The 16,300-nt window shown below is 39.5% G+C and overlaps 4 non-coding genes across 4 annotated transcripts; 2 read left to right on the top strand and 2 right to left on the bottom strand.

Moving 5' to 3' along the window:
• Positions 1-5,582: 5,582 nt before the first annotated feature.
• Positions 5,583-5,664, top strand: TRNAS-CGA (transfer RNA serine (anticodon CGA)). Its single transcript has one exon. It is a non-coding gene; the product is annotated as a tRNA-Ser (tRNA).
• A 1,469-nt stretch (positions 5,665-7,133) lies between these two features.
• TRNAR-ACG (transfer RNA arginine (anticodon ACG)) lies at positions 7,134-7,206 on the top strand. The gene has a single exon. It is a non-coding gene; the product is annotated as a tRNA-Arg (tRNA).
• A 5,365-nt stretch (positions 7,207-12,571) lies between these two features.
• Positions 12,572-12,654, bottom strand: TRNAL-UAA (transfer RNA leucine (anticodon UAA)). The gene has a single exon. It is a non-coding gene; the product is annotated as a tRNA-Leu (tRNA).
• Positions 12,655-15,479: 2,825 nt separating this feature from the next.
• TRNAI-AAU (transfer RNA isoleucine (anticodon AAU)) lies at positions 15,480-15,553 on the bottom strand. The gene has a single exon. It is a non-coding gene; the product is annotated as a tRNA-Ile (tRNA).
• Between the last annotated feature and the right edge of the window lie 747 nt (positions 15,554-16,300).

The following is a 16,300-nucleotide window of genomic DNA, read 5'->3' as shown; positions in this document are numbered from 1 at the left end:
TATTTCCTTTAAAATATATAGCAACAGACTAATCTCTCTCAATAAGGAAATTAACCATGTTGCCAGGTGCTTTGCATATTGTTTCAGGTAATCCTTATGTCACATGTCATTTATTCAATTGATATTTTAAAATAGCCAGTTTTGTTCTTATATTGAAGTGAGAAGAAGTGAGATATAATATCCATACGACACCATGAAAACGTCAAGAAGTGAAATGAGTGACCACCTGCAGGTATGTTGCCAGATTTTACTTAGACTTCCAGGTGATACTGCTGGGCACTTGCAGGGAAAAATAATGTCACATAGAATTTGGATACATTTCAGAAAGTTACCTCGAATATTGTCCCCTGATTTGACAAATGTTTATTGAGAACTACCAGTATAATGGTCCCAAAGCCACACATGATCCCTTCCTCACCCTCCCAGAGCTTAAAATCCAATACCACCATGACTTCTGATTAGTTGTCTAACAGTGGAGATGGCCTTCTCCACAGAAGCGGTATCTTCATTTTACTTTAAGAAATATCTTCTTCAGTCTTTTGCATCTGATACTGGTGTATTTTCTACACAAATGATCAGGACAGATTAGCAACATTATCCAGTGAAAGCACTTATACTATGCGCCATGGAAAACTTCCATATATGGGCACGTATCTTCCATATCTCGGCACATCTGCTTAAACAGAATATCCTGTTTGGAATCCTATCTCTTGCTTTTTGTAATTTTGGAGAATAATATCACCAGCAATGTTGAAGACAGCTTGATAAAGCAGATATTTTTAGAAGTTAAATGATGGAGAAAATTGTGAACCTGTTGTCAGCTAGGAAATGAGGATCCTGAGGTCAGGAGATGACAGTGGGGTATTTTGTATAGAAATGCTGAGGTGGAAGGATTCGTTCATATAAAAGACTGCGTGAAAAATCACTCCCAGTGGGGCCTCAAAAGAGTACCTTAAATTCTGTCTTGGAAACTGTAGGCTGCAGCATTCTCATTCCGTAACACCAATATATTATGGAGAGCAGTGGAGTCTGAATGCAAGCATCAGAGCATTAAAAAACAAGCAAACAAAAAAGTAAAACAAATAAACAAAAACAAACAACAACAACAACAACAAACTTACATCCTTAATTCACCAAAAAAAAAAAAAAAAATTCTCCAGGATGCTGCCTTAGCTTTCCAAGACTGGAATTTTTTCAAGAATTGGGATTATGAAAGGTTTTTGTTTTTGTTTTTGTTTTCATAAATGGAGGAAAGGGGAGAGAAATGCGCTGCAACAATGAACATTTCCTCAACAGGCATGAAGTTAACAAACCTGGGCTCTACAGGCAAAGTCTACTCAGTTATGTATAAGGGCTGGGCCAGACACAAGCAGGTGTTTCCTTAGTGTAGTGGTTATCACGTTCGCCTCACACACAAAAGATTCCCAGTTCAAAACTACACAAAAACAAGTTGTTTTTCCTGAAATGTTATGTACTTTCTGCTTGATTTCGAAAACTTGCTTATATTAAAAAATAACAAACCCCACATATCTTCGCACTTATTCTTTGTTTGAAAGAAGAAATTATCCTGAGAGTCCCGCGCCGATGCATGGTTTCGCTGTTCACACGGGGCAGTTTTCCCCTTTTTCCCTTCTCTCCTCTGCTGGGTTCCGACGAGGCCTGTGAGGGTCCCTGGGAAAATATCAGAGATGAGCCGGCGCCGCGGAAGTGGTTGCTCTCTTCGGAATTTGGATTTCTACGAAAAGAGGCTTCACCAGGAACCGACCCTGAGGGCAGCTTGATCTTGGACCTGATCTGTAGCAGAAAAGTCTCCCAGACTCAAGCCAATTTTGAATGAAGAGAAATCTGTTTCCCCTCGAGAAAGACTACCGGCACATTGCCAAAAACTTATACTGTTATTCTTCTTCCTAGCCTTTCCTAAAGGGACCTGCGCTCATGTACCAAAGTGATTGTGCATTAGGGAAAAAGGAAAAAATCAGACTTTTCAGGAATTCCTAGACAATGGCTCGGAACCGGCATTACTTGCTAGAGATAAAAAACATCATTGCTGTCCCCAGGCAGTAGGTACTCATGAAGGTCAGACAACCAATGAAGTTTTGCCCCCTGTCCATTTCACTGTGGGCACAGTGGATCCCTGAGCCCACCCTGTGGTTACTTTCCCAATTCCAGACAGAATCTCTATATCATTTCCATGACTAATGGAGTGAAGGCTATTATGGCATAAAAGACCAATTAGAGGCCACCAGAAATTCCTCTGTGAAAATAATTAAACAAAACGCAATACTGGTATTCCTGGACCGATTCAGAGATTAGTGCCAACATCAAAAACTTGAAAGATACAGGGACAGAGATTCACCAAATTTCTATTCAACTCACTTACTCAACTGTAGAAGGTAAATGGGTTGTGGAAAATGACAGTTATTGTAGATCTAGTCAAGTGATTATTTCCATTGCATCTGCTATTCCAGATGTTCTTTTATTAATGGAGAAAATTAACACATGCCCTGGCACCTGGTATGCAGCTACTGATATGGTTAGTGCTATTTTCTCTATACCCAGTCAGAAAGACCATCAGAAGCAGTGAGCCTTCAGCTGGCTGAGCCAACAGTACACCTTACCTACGCTACCTCAGGGGTATATCAGCTCTTCAATCATATGTTATAAATTAGTCTACACAGACCTTCACCACCTTACCATTTGTTCTAAAGTTGAAAGCTGATTTTTGTTGTTTTAAATATGAACACTGTAGGCAAATGTATATTGTGCAAACTGATCACAAGTGAATGGGTCTACCTTTCCAGAATTGGCTGAGTCTTGTGTGCCTCATTTGCATCTCTATCCCAGTTTTAGTCCATATGGGCTGCTGTAACAAAAATACCATAGACCAGGTGGCTTAAAGGACAAACATTTATTTCTCACAGTTCCGGAGGCTAGTGTCGATTCTCAGTCTGGTGAAAGTTTGCCTCCTGGCTCCCTGTCTCATAGACAGCAGTCTTCTCACTGTGTCCTCAGATGAAGAAAAGGGTGAAAGAGCTCTCTGACATCTCTTTTATGAGGACCTAATCCCACTCATGAGGACTCCATCCTCATGACCTAAAGCCCCTGCCTCCAAATACCATCTCATTGGGGATTAGGTTTCAACGTAATTTGGGGGAGAGAGGCACGTTCAGTCTATAGCAATCACCAAAACATCCATTTCCTTTTCTGACTTCAACTACGTTTAGTCAAGTATAAGTTGATATTGACTTTTTGTGCAGGGAGGCCAGTGGCCAATGAGTGATGTTGCAACCAATTATTAAAACATTTTGAAAGGAAATTATCCTGAACTGGTCCTTCACATCCAGAAGCGCTGCCGCACCATACAGTCCTGACTGTCAGTTGAGTCTGAAAGAGTCTTTGTAGCCATCAAAGGAGGCATTTTCTAAGATATCTTTTTACCTCCCATTTCTTCCTGAAATTGAGAAAGGAAGTTGACTGAGAAAGACGCTTGGACAAATTTTAAAATCAAAGACGCTTTAAAGAAAATACCAGTCGGCAGACATCAATCCAGGAGGAAAGAGAAAGAACATCTCCTGGGGGAATGTTGATGTGTAGAAGAATGTGGTACCATTTAGAACTGAAAAGAATCCCTGACAAAAGTTAAACTCCCAAGGTGGACACAGGGAGGACGGGGTGAACAGTGACTGCTTTTGGATGACGTTATTTTAAACAACCTCCTTTTTCTGTCCCCACCTCCACTTGGGGGTGAATTCCTTAGTAGAGTAGAAGTACTAGGAAGAAAATCAAGATCTAGCTGAGAAAAAAACACAAACATTTCAAAAGAGCTTTTTAATTTGTGAGTGGATTTCACAGTCTTCACCCCAAGATTATTTAATTCTCCAAAGTGTTCTGTTGGAAGAGCTATGAAACCGCCAGAACTGTGCACTGGTTAAATGACAAAACTGGGGACAGGACACTGGAGATTTATAGAGAGTCACTTCACTCAGTTCTCTTTGCCCCGGGAAAGGATTTCCTGTGAAAACAACTCCTGGGCACTGTCCGCTGTAAAGAGAACTACACTCTGGCCAAGACAGAAAATAAAAAGAGAGCTATGCTCTTTTCTCTGCAAAAACAAATCAACAAAACAAGACACACACAAAAACAACTTTTAAAGTTGTATTTCTAGACCCAAAGGAGAAAGTTTAAGCTATTTAAATTCTGCTAATTCTTCCACTTCCTTCAGAACATCCTAGAGCAAATCAAGGGCCTTGAAGTCAGGGTGTGAAGATGGACCTACTGAGCTGGTCCTGGTTGCTCACAAATGGAAGATCCAATTCAGTGTCTGAAGAACATTCCAGAATCGTTTGATCTTGGGTCAGGTGATTCTCCTAGAGACTCCCAGGTCTCCCGTGCCCTGTGTGTCCAGGGCTAGGCTTGGACAGCATTCCAGAACCTTCTTGCCTTTTTGCCTCAGGCTTCCTGAGTGGCTTCAAATCTTATTTGTGTGATTAGCTCCTTCTGAGGCTCGAAGTGAGGCTTCCTTCAGAGTGCTGGCTATTGCTGAGTTCCAGAAAGGAAGGGCTAGTCACCATTCCAGAGGAGAACTCTGGTAAGAAAAATTTTCTCCTCCACTTCCTCATTTATAGTGTTTTCTTGAGCTTTTATTTGATTTTTTAAATAGGTAGCATCTAAAGTCTAATGTGACATGCAGTAAATTTCTTCCTCCTGCTTCCAAAGAATTCCACCTCCTTAGTCTCCAGCCCCTCAACTGGGAACTTTGTTGTGAGTTTACTGATTATCCTTGAGAGTTTGGGGGTTTTTTTTTTGGTTTTTGTTTTGTTTTGTTTTTGTAAAGTGCATATATAATCTAACACAAATATATCTCCAATAGTATCATTCTATAGAGATTGCTCTGAACCTTGCTTCTATTTTATAGTATATGTATGTACATAGTGATCTTTATCATTTTGTTTTAAATATGCATAGCATTCCACGGTGTAGTTATGCCATAATTTATCTAATTAATAGTTCTGACTAACTAGGTTTTTCTCAATCTTACTATTACAGTTAATGCTGCAGAGAATAAGTTAGAACACAATATAATTTCTTATGTGTTCAAGTCTGTGTTTTACATTTGTGGAAATGCTGTTTCAAAGAGTATATGCGTTTGAAATATTGGTAGATCCTGCCACATTGTCCTCCTAGCAGCAAGGCATAGTGTATTTGTGGAGAACACAAATGAGCAGGATCGTAGACACACTTAATACAACTCTTACTTCATTCCATGCCCAGTATGAAGCTAAACCAGGCAATCCATGGAGACAGTAGAAAATTTTAGAAAATCAAGGATTCTTGTGATGCTGGAATATTGCCTTCTCTCAAGGAGGTGAGACTTCGCAGCCTGGAGCCTGGCAGGATGGGGACAAGTTGGATGAGGCTGAGTGGAGAGATCTGATGAGGGGACTTGAGGAGTGATCTCCTTTTACGTACTGCTTAAAGTAAACACGCCAAATAAGCAAGGATAGCTAGAATTGATAAACAGGATTATAAATCAGGGACCTAGATGGTGTTTTTTTAATACCTAGATAAGAACAGTGAGTCAAGCTGTGATGGCCGAGTGGTTAAGGCGTTGGATTCGAAATCCAATGGGGCTTCCCCGCGCAGGTTCAAATCCTGCTCACAGCGTTTCTCAGTGCTTTTCTATTCAAATTACGAGATGACTTTCTCAGTGTGGTTTTCGACTATTCGTCTTATTCCATAAACAAACTGAGGAGTAAGGAGGCAGCTTTCCGTCCCGTCCCGAGTACACTCTCAGTATTTTGGGTCTTCCATCCTCCTCCAAACTGGGCGGGCACCTGTGACTCCCTTGAGCGCGGGGGCGGGGCTTCCTTCAGCCCAACTATCTGCAGCTACCCCTCAGTACCCGGGAAGCTAGAGACTTAGTGAACGCTCAAAACAGCTGCTTGTTTTGTATCCATTCTGTTAAATCTAAAAGTAGCAGCAGGTCCCAATGGCAAAGAGAAACAAGAAATTCTGTTTTTAAAAATCTGTAATAAAATTCCCCGCTCTGTTAATGGAGATGCAGGTAGCTTCCTTAAAGAGTCCTCTGGTATTTAAAAAAACAAACAAATAAAACAGGCTAGTGAGAACCATGAAGGTCTAGGATCATAAATATCTGTGTGTGTGTGTGTGTGTGTGTGTGTGTGCGCGCGCGCGCGCGCGCTCTTTAAAACATTGTGCTATAGAAATGAGGAAACCGAGGCAAAGAGAAGATACACAACTTGGGCCAACGCAATAAATCTAACGAGGGAAGAGTATGGATAAAAGCTGTGGGCACCGTGACTGCACTCGGACCCAAACTATTGTACTTCTCGCTCAAAGAACTGCCCTCACTTATAAACACTTTTGTATTTCCACATATCTATTTCGCCTACATTGAGCCCTTAAATATAACTAGCCAATTTATGTAATGATACCGGTATTCTCTAATTTTATAATTATATTAACTCTGAACTTCTAAGTTCCTATATGAATTTGGTTCTTAAAGTGTTTACCTTTATTAAATTATTATCCCCATTTCGCCCAATTTGGGAGGATGGGTGTTTCGGAATGTTTTTCTGCTGCATAGAGTCTGAAATTATTTCCTGTGTAAAGAGTTTCGACTCTTTGGAGAGTGAGATTGAAAAATATGATTAATACCTCAAGAATGTGTTTTATTCCACTTTCTCTTTCACTATATCAAAATTGAAAATTAAATGGGTCACTAATTTTTGACCCATACTCAACATCAGTAAGTGCCAAAGGAAAATGAAATGACTTGATGAATGGACAGATGAACCGACTGCAGAAGTTAAAGAAGCGTTCATAAGTAGAAACAACACAGACAATCACGCACATAATTGGGGGGGGGGGGGAATGCTAACCACAGTCGTTCTATCACATACATGATGCTCCAAGGCAGAAAATTCTTTCATAATTATAAATATTTTAAGTGAATGTAACTTATACAAATTGACCCCGAAGATAACCAATCAGTTTTACTAGAATCCATAGGTCTTTCTTGTACAACTAACTTCCGTCTATATCATGAATCAACTGTTTTCTCAATGATTCTAGTGAATAATGAGTAATAGAGAGGTTTGTGACAAGGGGGGGGGCCAGTGGTGCAATGGATAACGCGTCTGACTACGGATCAGAAGATTCCAGGTTCGACTCCTGGCTGGCTCGACTTCCCCTTGCCTTTTAGGAAAAAATAAAAGTATGTCTCTGTGTACATGTTTCAAATTGATAATAAACAAATTCTTAACCTCCTTCGACCTGGTTCTTCGCCTTGCATGGTGCCCGCCACACAGTGCAATTTTGGCTGTCCTTTAAGTCTGAATGGATGCGTAAGTTATCTCTCTTCTGAAATGTCCTTTTAATCTCGTTTCTTTTAATGATACTGAGAAGGGGAGTTGACGGAAAGGTCTTTAGAAAGACAACTTTAAAAAATTAAATACGGAATATTATTTGACCATAAAAAGGAATGAATTTCTGATACATGCTACCACATGAGTGAAACTTGAAGACTTCATGCTAAATGAAAGAAGCCAGACACAAAAAGCCATACGTTGTATGATTCCATTTATATGAAATGTCCGGAATAGGTAAATCCACAGCGGCAGTAGTAGTTGCCAAGAGCTGGGGAAAGGGTACAGAGTTGGTTTGCGGGTGATGGAAATGTTTTGAAACTCGATAATGGTGATGGTTTCACAACTCTGGGAATATACTCAAAAACATTGAATTGTACACTTTTATGTGAATATTATAGAATGTGAAGTATATATTAGTTTTTAAAGATCAAAGAAGTGTCAAAGAAAAGAAACAAAGTCTGACCAGTATTTTCTTCATTAATTTTTCCCCCATTGGGCAGGGCTCTCACTCTTCCGGCTCTTCCCCTGCACACTTTCTGTCTCTGAGCATCGGTCCTAGAGGAAAAAGAAGGGACATCAACTGGAGAAACTGAAGCAGGAAAGACGCTTCTGTGGACAAACGAAATCATAGCGTCCCCCTTAGGCCCTCAATTCAGCGATCTTGGCAAAGATCTGCCCTGACACCCGAGAAAGCTATTCAGACTCTTATCTCCCCGCCCAGCTCCGGATCTCAACTAGAAGAGCGCGGCAGCCTCACCGCCGAAGACTGAGACTAAGAAAGTGTTCCGAGTTGTAAGCGATCCTGGACAAAAGTTAAACAGACAAGAAAAGGGCGACGGTGTCAAAGGAGAAGAGGAAAGTGGCAGTTTGGGGGTGGTGTCTCTTTCAACAGCTGGATCTCCTTTCTAGGTGTTCCTGGGGCGTGACTTCAGACGCTTGGGGCCGAGTGGAGGAGCCTGGGAAGGAAATCAAGGTGAAGCTGGGAAAGGAACAAAAACATGCAAAGGAGACTTTCATTTGTTGGTATTCATGTATTTATCTTACAAAAGTTGATTGACTCTGGACAGTGTGCGTTGTGAGGGGTGCCGGCAACCGAAAGAATGAACCTGCCACGCGTCTAGACCTCGTTTGATACATCATCTGTTGGGCTGTTACCGACTTAAAAGGGGAGCGGGGTGGGGAGAGAAGAAAGGTCCAAAGGATTTGGAACTTCCTGATGTAAATGCTTCTCAAAACTTAGCGCGGAGAAGAATCGCTAAGAAAAAGTATTAAGCCCAGTTTTCTAGGCTTCACCCCGCTCCCCCCCCCCCCCCAGAGATTCTATATTGGTACTAGGATGCAGCCCATGAATTTTTAGCAAGGTGATGCTTCTGCTGCTATTCCGCCGACCATACTTTAAGCAGCACTGGACTAGTGCGTTGTATTTTATTACCCACTTTTTCCAGCTAACATCAACAGGGAACTTCCACGGTAGAAGAAAAAAAAAATAGAACATCTATATGGAGACGCTCACAACTTTAGTATTATTCCACTAGGCTTTAATCAGCCAAGGTAACCGACTTTTCTACTCTCAAGATTTTTGGTTTGTTTTTCTCTTTTATAAACATGTAAGTTTCATTGAATACTTTTTTTTTGGTGGTGGAAGCTTGTTTTAGAAAGACGCCCATTTCAAACTCCCTCTCAAATAAACAAAAAGACCTTTGATATAATAAATCACTCTTGGACTTAAAGGAGATAAGTTAGGTTTTTTCAAAACTCTGCGTATTGGGAACGTCCCTGCCCCCCCCCAAATAATCTACAGAGATTATACTGTGAAGTGAGTAATTTTTCCTTTCCCCCAGAATGTTGTAGAAGTGCCCTGTCCAAAAAAATACCCATTAACACGTTTCTAAAATTTAGTTTTTTTAAAAAAGAATGTACAATATCTCATTAATTTTTTTATTGATTGCATGTTGAAATGATAATATTTGGAGTTAAAACATTGAAATTAATTCCACTTGTTTATTTCTACTTCTTAAAATATGACTACTAGAAAAATTAACTTACTTCTTATGTGATATTATTTGTTAACTCTCCCATCTTCTTGCGGTTTTTGATGTAGCAACATCAGTAAAGTGTGATCAGCTTGCCAAAGATGTGGTTCTTTGAAGCAGGCACCATGGCAGTGTCATATTCCAAAGAAGTTGTTTGTTCTTTACTTCAAAAAATATGTGTATTCTTCTCCAATGCAATTCTTAGTATGTGAAAATGAAAACTTTCTCACACTATATTTCTTTACCTGTTTTTCTTTTTCTGTTCAAGAGGGCTCTGTGGGTTGGCTGGTTAAAGAGCATGCTTAGTAAACAAAAGATCCTGGATTGCAATTTGGCGGGGCTATCTCCATAGGTTTTATAATTTTGAAAAGTGTTAGCCCTCATTTTGTTGAACACAGTTTGGGGAATTGATCCTTGATCAAACCCGTGTTGTTCAATTGCTGTATGATGTGGAAAACTAAGAGCCTGATGTTTACTTTATAGATGTGGTTTCTGAAGGTGGCAGGCACTGGAAATTTTCAAAGAAGAGAGGGAAAGACTGGATGGGCTATGTAAAAAGTTGCATGAAAAATCATTCCATACATGGCATGAATGAAGCACTGTAAATTATTATTTGGACACCAAACAGTTCAGAATTCTCATCAGATGACAATGCCCCTCTCATATGCAATGAGATTATCAGTGATTTGCTTTGCAAATCATTGGATATTTTGTATCTAATCAATGACTTTACCATCTGAGAGTTTGCAATGAGAGCTACAGCAGTTACTGGAAACCACTGTTTTTTATTTTGTATGATTCCCACAAACAGTCTTAATTCTTTTTTGCATCCTGGAATATTTACCACACATGATGTGGTCAATAAATATTTGTGAATGGATTTGTGAATATCCAGTTTCTTTTCTCTACTATTTTGGAAGTCAGTAGAATGGAGCTGGATGCTGGAGATGCAGATGGCTGCAGGAGCTCCTGGAACCAGAAAGCAAAACTCTTTCCTCCTACTGTGTCTCTCCTGCACCCTCTACTGACAAAATTTCAGTGCCAGCTGGCACAAGAAAATAAATGTTTAAAAGGCCCAGAACCCTTTTCAAACAGTAGTCTAAAAGGGTGAATTTGTGGCTGAGAAGTGCATTAGAAAAAAACCTGTTTTTCCTCCTGTGTGTCTCCTTCACTACTCGCACAAGAACACTGCATCTGACACTTCTGGCCACCAACTACATGGGAGTTTTCCCCCCACCAAGCAATTCTACAGCACTAGCTGAGTGTCCTACAGTTTAACTCAATTCTGACACTATTTATCTGGAGATAGCATCAGATCCCACAGGTTACAGGCTTAGTCCCTCGAGACCGCACCCATTTCAGATGCCAATGGAAAGTAGTAGGTCCCCACGTTACCCCAACACATAAACAGATGACACATTTCAGTAGATTGTTGCAAACTAGAAGTCCAATAAATATGTTAAATTTAAACACACATACACAGTAAGACTAACTAGTCTACTAGTTAGTCTATCAAATGCCTTTGATAGACTAACTAGTAGACTCTATAGAGCTGAGAAAAGAAGTGATAAACTTGAAGGTAAGCCTAAAAACTACCCAAGCTGAAACACCAAGAAAAAAAAGGAAAAAAGAGCACTGAAGAATTATTGATTAATATATTCGTAATCAGAATCCCAGAAGGTGAAGAGAGAGAGAAAAGAGCAGAAAAAATATTTGAAGAGTTTATGGCCGAGTATTTTCCCAAGATAATGAAATACAGGTGTCCCTCACTTTTCAAAATTTCACTTTGCTTCCACTTCATTTTTAGGAAAGACCTACGTTTGTACCTGTTTTGTAGAAAGCCATTATAGAGGCAGCGCGCATCAGGAGCAGCAAGGGTGGGACCGCCAAGCTCCTCCCCCAGGAACTACAGTCAGCATCTCAGCATCAAGCCGCTATAGCTTTGAACTGTGTCTGTGAGCATCTGCGCTTTACCTACATTTATTTTGTGCATCCATGTGCAAGAAGTGTCCTAAGGTAACTGCTTCTTCACTTCACACCAATTCAGCTTGTGAAAGGCTTTATAGGAATGCTCTACTTCCCGATAGCAGAGGAAACCTGTACATCAAACCTCAGCTCCAAGGTCAGAGAATTCCAAGCCATCTATCTATCTATCTAACTATCTATCTATCTATCTATCTATCTATCTATCTATCTATCATTTATCTATCTATCTATCATCTATCTATCTATCTATCTAAAACAGCAGACTTATCAGAAATTAAGTATACCAGAAGATAACGGAATGACATTTTAAAGTGATGAGAGGCTAAAAAAAAAAGCAAAAAATATTTTCCAAAAGCGAAGAAGAAATAAAGGTCTTTCCAGACAAACAAAAACTGAAGAGTGCATTACTATCAGACCTGCAAAATAGGAAATGTTATAAGATGGACTTCAGGAAAAAGGAATACAAAAGAATGAATATTCATTTCTGTACATATAATGGAGGTACATATAAGGAATACTTTTTCCCAATTTTAATCACTCTAAAAATGATAGACTGCATTAAGCAAAAGTAGTACTGACGTATTGTACAGTTACAGCATACATGAAGGCAAAATCTATGACAACAATAACACACAATATAGGAGGGAGAATATTATTGCAAGCTTCTTACACTGCACCGGAAGCAGCATAACAAAATATTGAGAGCTGAATTGGGAGGGGTGAGTAGTGGGTGCAAGAAAGGGCATATCAGAGAAAGGAGTCTCCACCTTATTTGAAGGTGGACTTTGATTAATTGTAGCTGTATATAGAAAACCCTAGGGAAACGACTAATGATTTTTTTAAGACATACAAATGATAAGGCAATGCTGGAGATATGATCAAATCATGCAAAATGCTCATACATTTCAAAGACAGGAAGAAAGAGATACAAGAAAGGAACAAAGGACAAAAGGAACACATAGAAAACAACTAATTAGATAGCGGATTTTTATACAAATATGTCAATATTTACATTATATCTAAATTATCTAAATCACCCAATTATAGATAGATCCTGTCAGATTGGATAAAAGAAGTTCAGAGCAATCTACATGCTGTACTATCTTCCAACTTTGCACAAGGAATTTTCATTTTCAGGTAAGACACCCGCTAAAAGAAGCCTACCGGGAGTGGGGTTCGAACCCACGCGGACACACGTCCATTGGATCTTAAGTCCAACGCCTTAACCACTCGGCCATCCCGGTCGCGACTACTAAAAGCAACATGTCAAGTATTACTGGGTTAAAATTAATTAGACTTCCTAGTCCCTGGAAGATTATGAATAATTTTACACGCATGAAATCTGGGACCAAGCTTTAAAGAGAGAAAACAAATCCTTGTAATGTTTCTTGGAAAAAACTAATGAAAACGTTTATTTTCACTAGTTTATTAGTTTATCTAATCACAAAGTTTGTGCCACGCTTTAACCAGGGTTAGGGAAACACGGAACCACCCCTGATCTTATGGACTTACATTAAGATGAGGAATATTATGACAAAAAAAAAAAAAAAAAGCACATGATGCTACAGGAATACATACTTTTCCAGACCCAACTCACTATGCTCAAGAGAAGACACTTCTTTTAGTGGAAACCAAAGAGGAAAGGAAGTGGTATAACAGAGGTGGTGAGAATGCAGCCTCATGAACCATGTCTCACAACTCTACAAAGGTGGAACGTACATGTTTTATTACTCACTACAGAACACTGTTTTGCCCCATTCCAAACCCACTGAATCTAATTGCCCAGGTAAGGGCTTCAGGTTTGGAATCAGAGGACAGTTAATATCGAGACAAGTTCCTCTTGGAGTACATTTGGAAAACCCTAGTGCAAGCATATGGAGTTTGGAATTTGAATACAGGACATTGGTTTTAATAAGGAAGTATTTTAACCAGAAGTTCTATCTCTCCACTAATGAAATTTCTTTCCTGAGTACTTACTATGTGCTAAGTACTGAGCCAGGTGTACATAATCTACCAAGTCAGTAAGATGCTGCCAGACACTTCGGGGTTGGGGTACTGGGTTGTTTCAGAACTCATTAAAACAGGTTTCAGATGGGTATTTGGGGAGTTGTGTTGAAAGTCTGTGAAGGCTTCTGGAACCAGAGATGAAATTAAATCCTGAAGTAGGGTTTGGAACAGAATTAATTTATAAACATCATAAAACATCTATTGCAAGCCACAAAAATAATTAAATACAGTCACCCCTTGGTATCTGCATCTGCGGAGACTGGTTCCTGAAACCCCCTCAGATACCAAAATTTGTGGCTGATTAAGTTCCTTACAGTCGGCTCTCCCTGTCTGTGGGTTCTGTATCCCATACAATAATATGAGATAATATGAGAGGATTGTGTCAGCTGTAACATACAAGCACAAAAGGTCCAAGGGTAACTCTCCTCAAGCTTAAAACCACTGATGCAGAAGGAGTCCATCCCTTGTTGGCAATGCACAACTGAGTTCAAAAACCTATGTCCTCCACTGCCTTATAAAACCAGAAGAAAGGAATATGTCACTCACTTCATTGGTCCATCCAGTGCCAGGTTCTGTCTCTGGCCTTTTAGATACTATGTGCTAATGAGCAAAGACATGGCCTGAGAGATTCTTGCCTTTGCATATTGAGGGAAATCCAGGCCTGTCAGTGTCTGGGTCAGAGCTGAATTGGGAGGGGTGAGTAGTGGGTGCAAGAAAGGGCATATCAGAGAAAGGAGTCCCCATACGTTTACATACACAAGAGTTTTTCTATTATTCTATTATTGTAATTCTTTTTTGGTCAGTATTTTTATTGAGGTATAATTGACATAAACCTTATATTAATTTCAAGTATAAAATGTAATGATTTGATATTTGTATATACTACAAAATGATCACCACAATAAGTCTAGTTAACATCCATCACTATACATTGTTACATATTTCTTTGTGTGATGAAAACTTTTAGGATTTATTCTCTTAGCAACTTTCAAATATTCAACACAGTGCTATTAACTATTCTACCATGGTGTACCTTACATCCCTATAACTTATTTTATAATAAGTGATTAACTATTCTACCATGGTGTACCTTACATCCCCATAACTTATTTAATAACTGGAAATTTGTACCTTTGACCCCTTTCATTCATTTAGCCCATCTCCCAACACCCCGCCTCTGGCAACCACCAATCTGTTCTCTGTGTCTGTGAACTGGATTTTGATTTTGTTTTTGTTTTTTAGATTCCACATGTAAGTGAGATCATACAAAATTTGTCTGTTTCTGTCTCACTTATCTTCACTTAGCATAATACCCTCAAGGTAATTAAAAAATTAATGAAAAGTCATTAATAGTAAAAATCAGTGTTTTATTATACATTACTTGCATATTTAAACAACTAATTTTGCTTTATGCCAAAGTAAAATATTGAGAACACATACTAATCATAAACTTAGGAAAAGACTGATTGTCCTGTAGCAGTGGTGACAAGTAGCCACCAGACCTGAATTTAGACCAATTCAATCTATCCATGACAATTGTTTTGTGAACATACTTTTGTATGACAACCAATCACTGTCAACCCCTGCTTTCTGAAAGTGAGCCAGCCAGGGATGCACTCACTCCAATAAACATATCTTTGAGTGCCAACCAAACAACAGCAGTTCCTCCCAATAACCATGCTTCCATAGAATACGTCAACCCACTTAGCCTCTGAAAGCCTGTGTTAAGCCCCCTCCCAGAAAACATCAGCCATCAGCTCTTTCAAAGGGACTGTGCCTTACCAACATTGCTCCCTCCTTAAATGAACTTTGGTTTTGTATTTCAAGTATCGAGTGATGAAAATGCACCTTTGTCAAACCTGAAACATCTAAATTTCATTTCTTGCTGGGACTATGTTTGCTGGGGGCGGGGCCTGGGGAGGAGACAAGGAAGGTGGGTGCCATTGCTGAAGAACAAATGAAGTCAACATTTAATCCCAATTTTACGTCTGCGAGGTTATTTCCAATTTGATAGGTGCCTGCAGCAAGATTATTTAGTAAGTGAAGAGCCAAAAGCACAAGTTGGCCCATACGGGGATCGAACCCGCGACCTTGGCGTTATTAGCACCACGCTCTAACCAACTGAGCTAACCGGCCATGTGACAAAAGTTACTTTTCACATAAAATAACAATAAGTTTCACCTTCTTGTGCCTGCCTAAGACTAAATGATACGTCCACAAATTGGACAACCTAGAAGAAATAGATTCCTAGAAATATACAACCTACCGACACTGAATCGTGATGAAACAGAAAATCTGAACAGTCCTATTACTAACAAGGAGATTGAATCAGTAACCAAAAACCTCCCAACAAACAAATGTCTAGGACCAGACGGCTTCACTGGTAAATTCTACCAAACATTCAAAGAAGAATTAAGACCAGTCCTTCTCAAACTCGTCCAAAAAGTAGAAGAGGGGGAGACTCTTCCAAACACATTTTACTAGGCAAGCATTACCCTGAAATCAAACCCAGACAAGGTTGCCACCTCATATATTGAGATATGGGGAAGTCATTGTGACTTATACATGATTTGGCGTGAACTTTATGCTAACTAGAACAGCCTGTCTTGTGGCCCATCAAACATACCTTATACATCTGCTTTAACCATTAAAAAGGGTGCATTGTCCAGAAGTAAAATATGTCCGTTTTGAAGATAGAGATAAAGCTAAGAGGCTTGTTGATAGTCCAAGTCAGAGATGATGGTGGCTAGAAGAAAGTGATAGTGCTGGACATGGGGAGAAGTCATTGGATTCTGGATAAATTTTTAGAGTAGAACCAGCAACATTAGTTGATGTATTAGTCATTCCCTCAACAAACACTTATTGATTGCCCACTATGTACAC

Source organism: Balaenoptera acutorostrata, chromosome 10, assembly GCF_949987535.1.
Source record: "Balaenoptera acutorostrata chromosome 10, mBalAcu1.1, whole genome shotgun sequence".
Classification (NCBI taxonomy): Eukaryota; Metazoa; Chordata; class Mammalia; order Artiodactyla; family Balaenopteridae; genus Balaenoptera; species Balaenoptera acutorostrata.
This window is presented reverse-complemented; position numbering and strand designations above follow the sequence as displayed.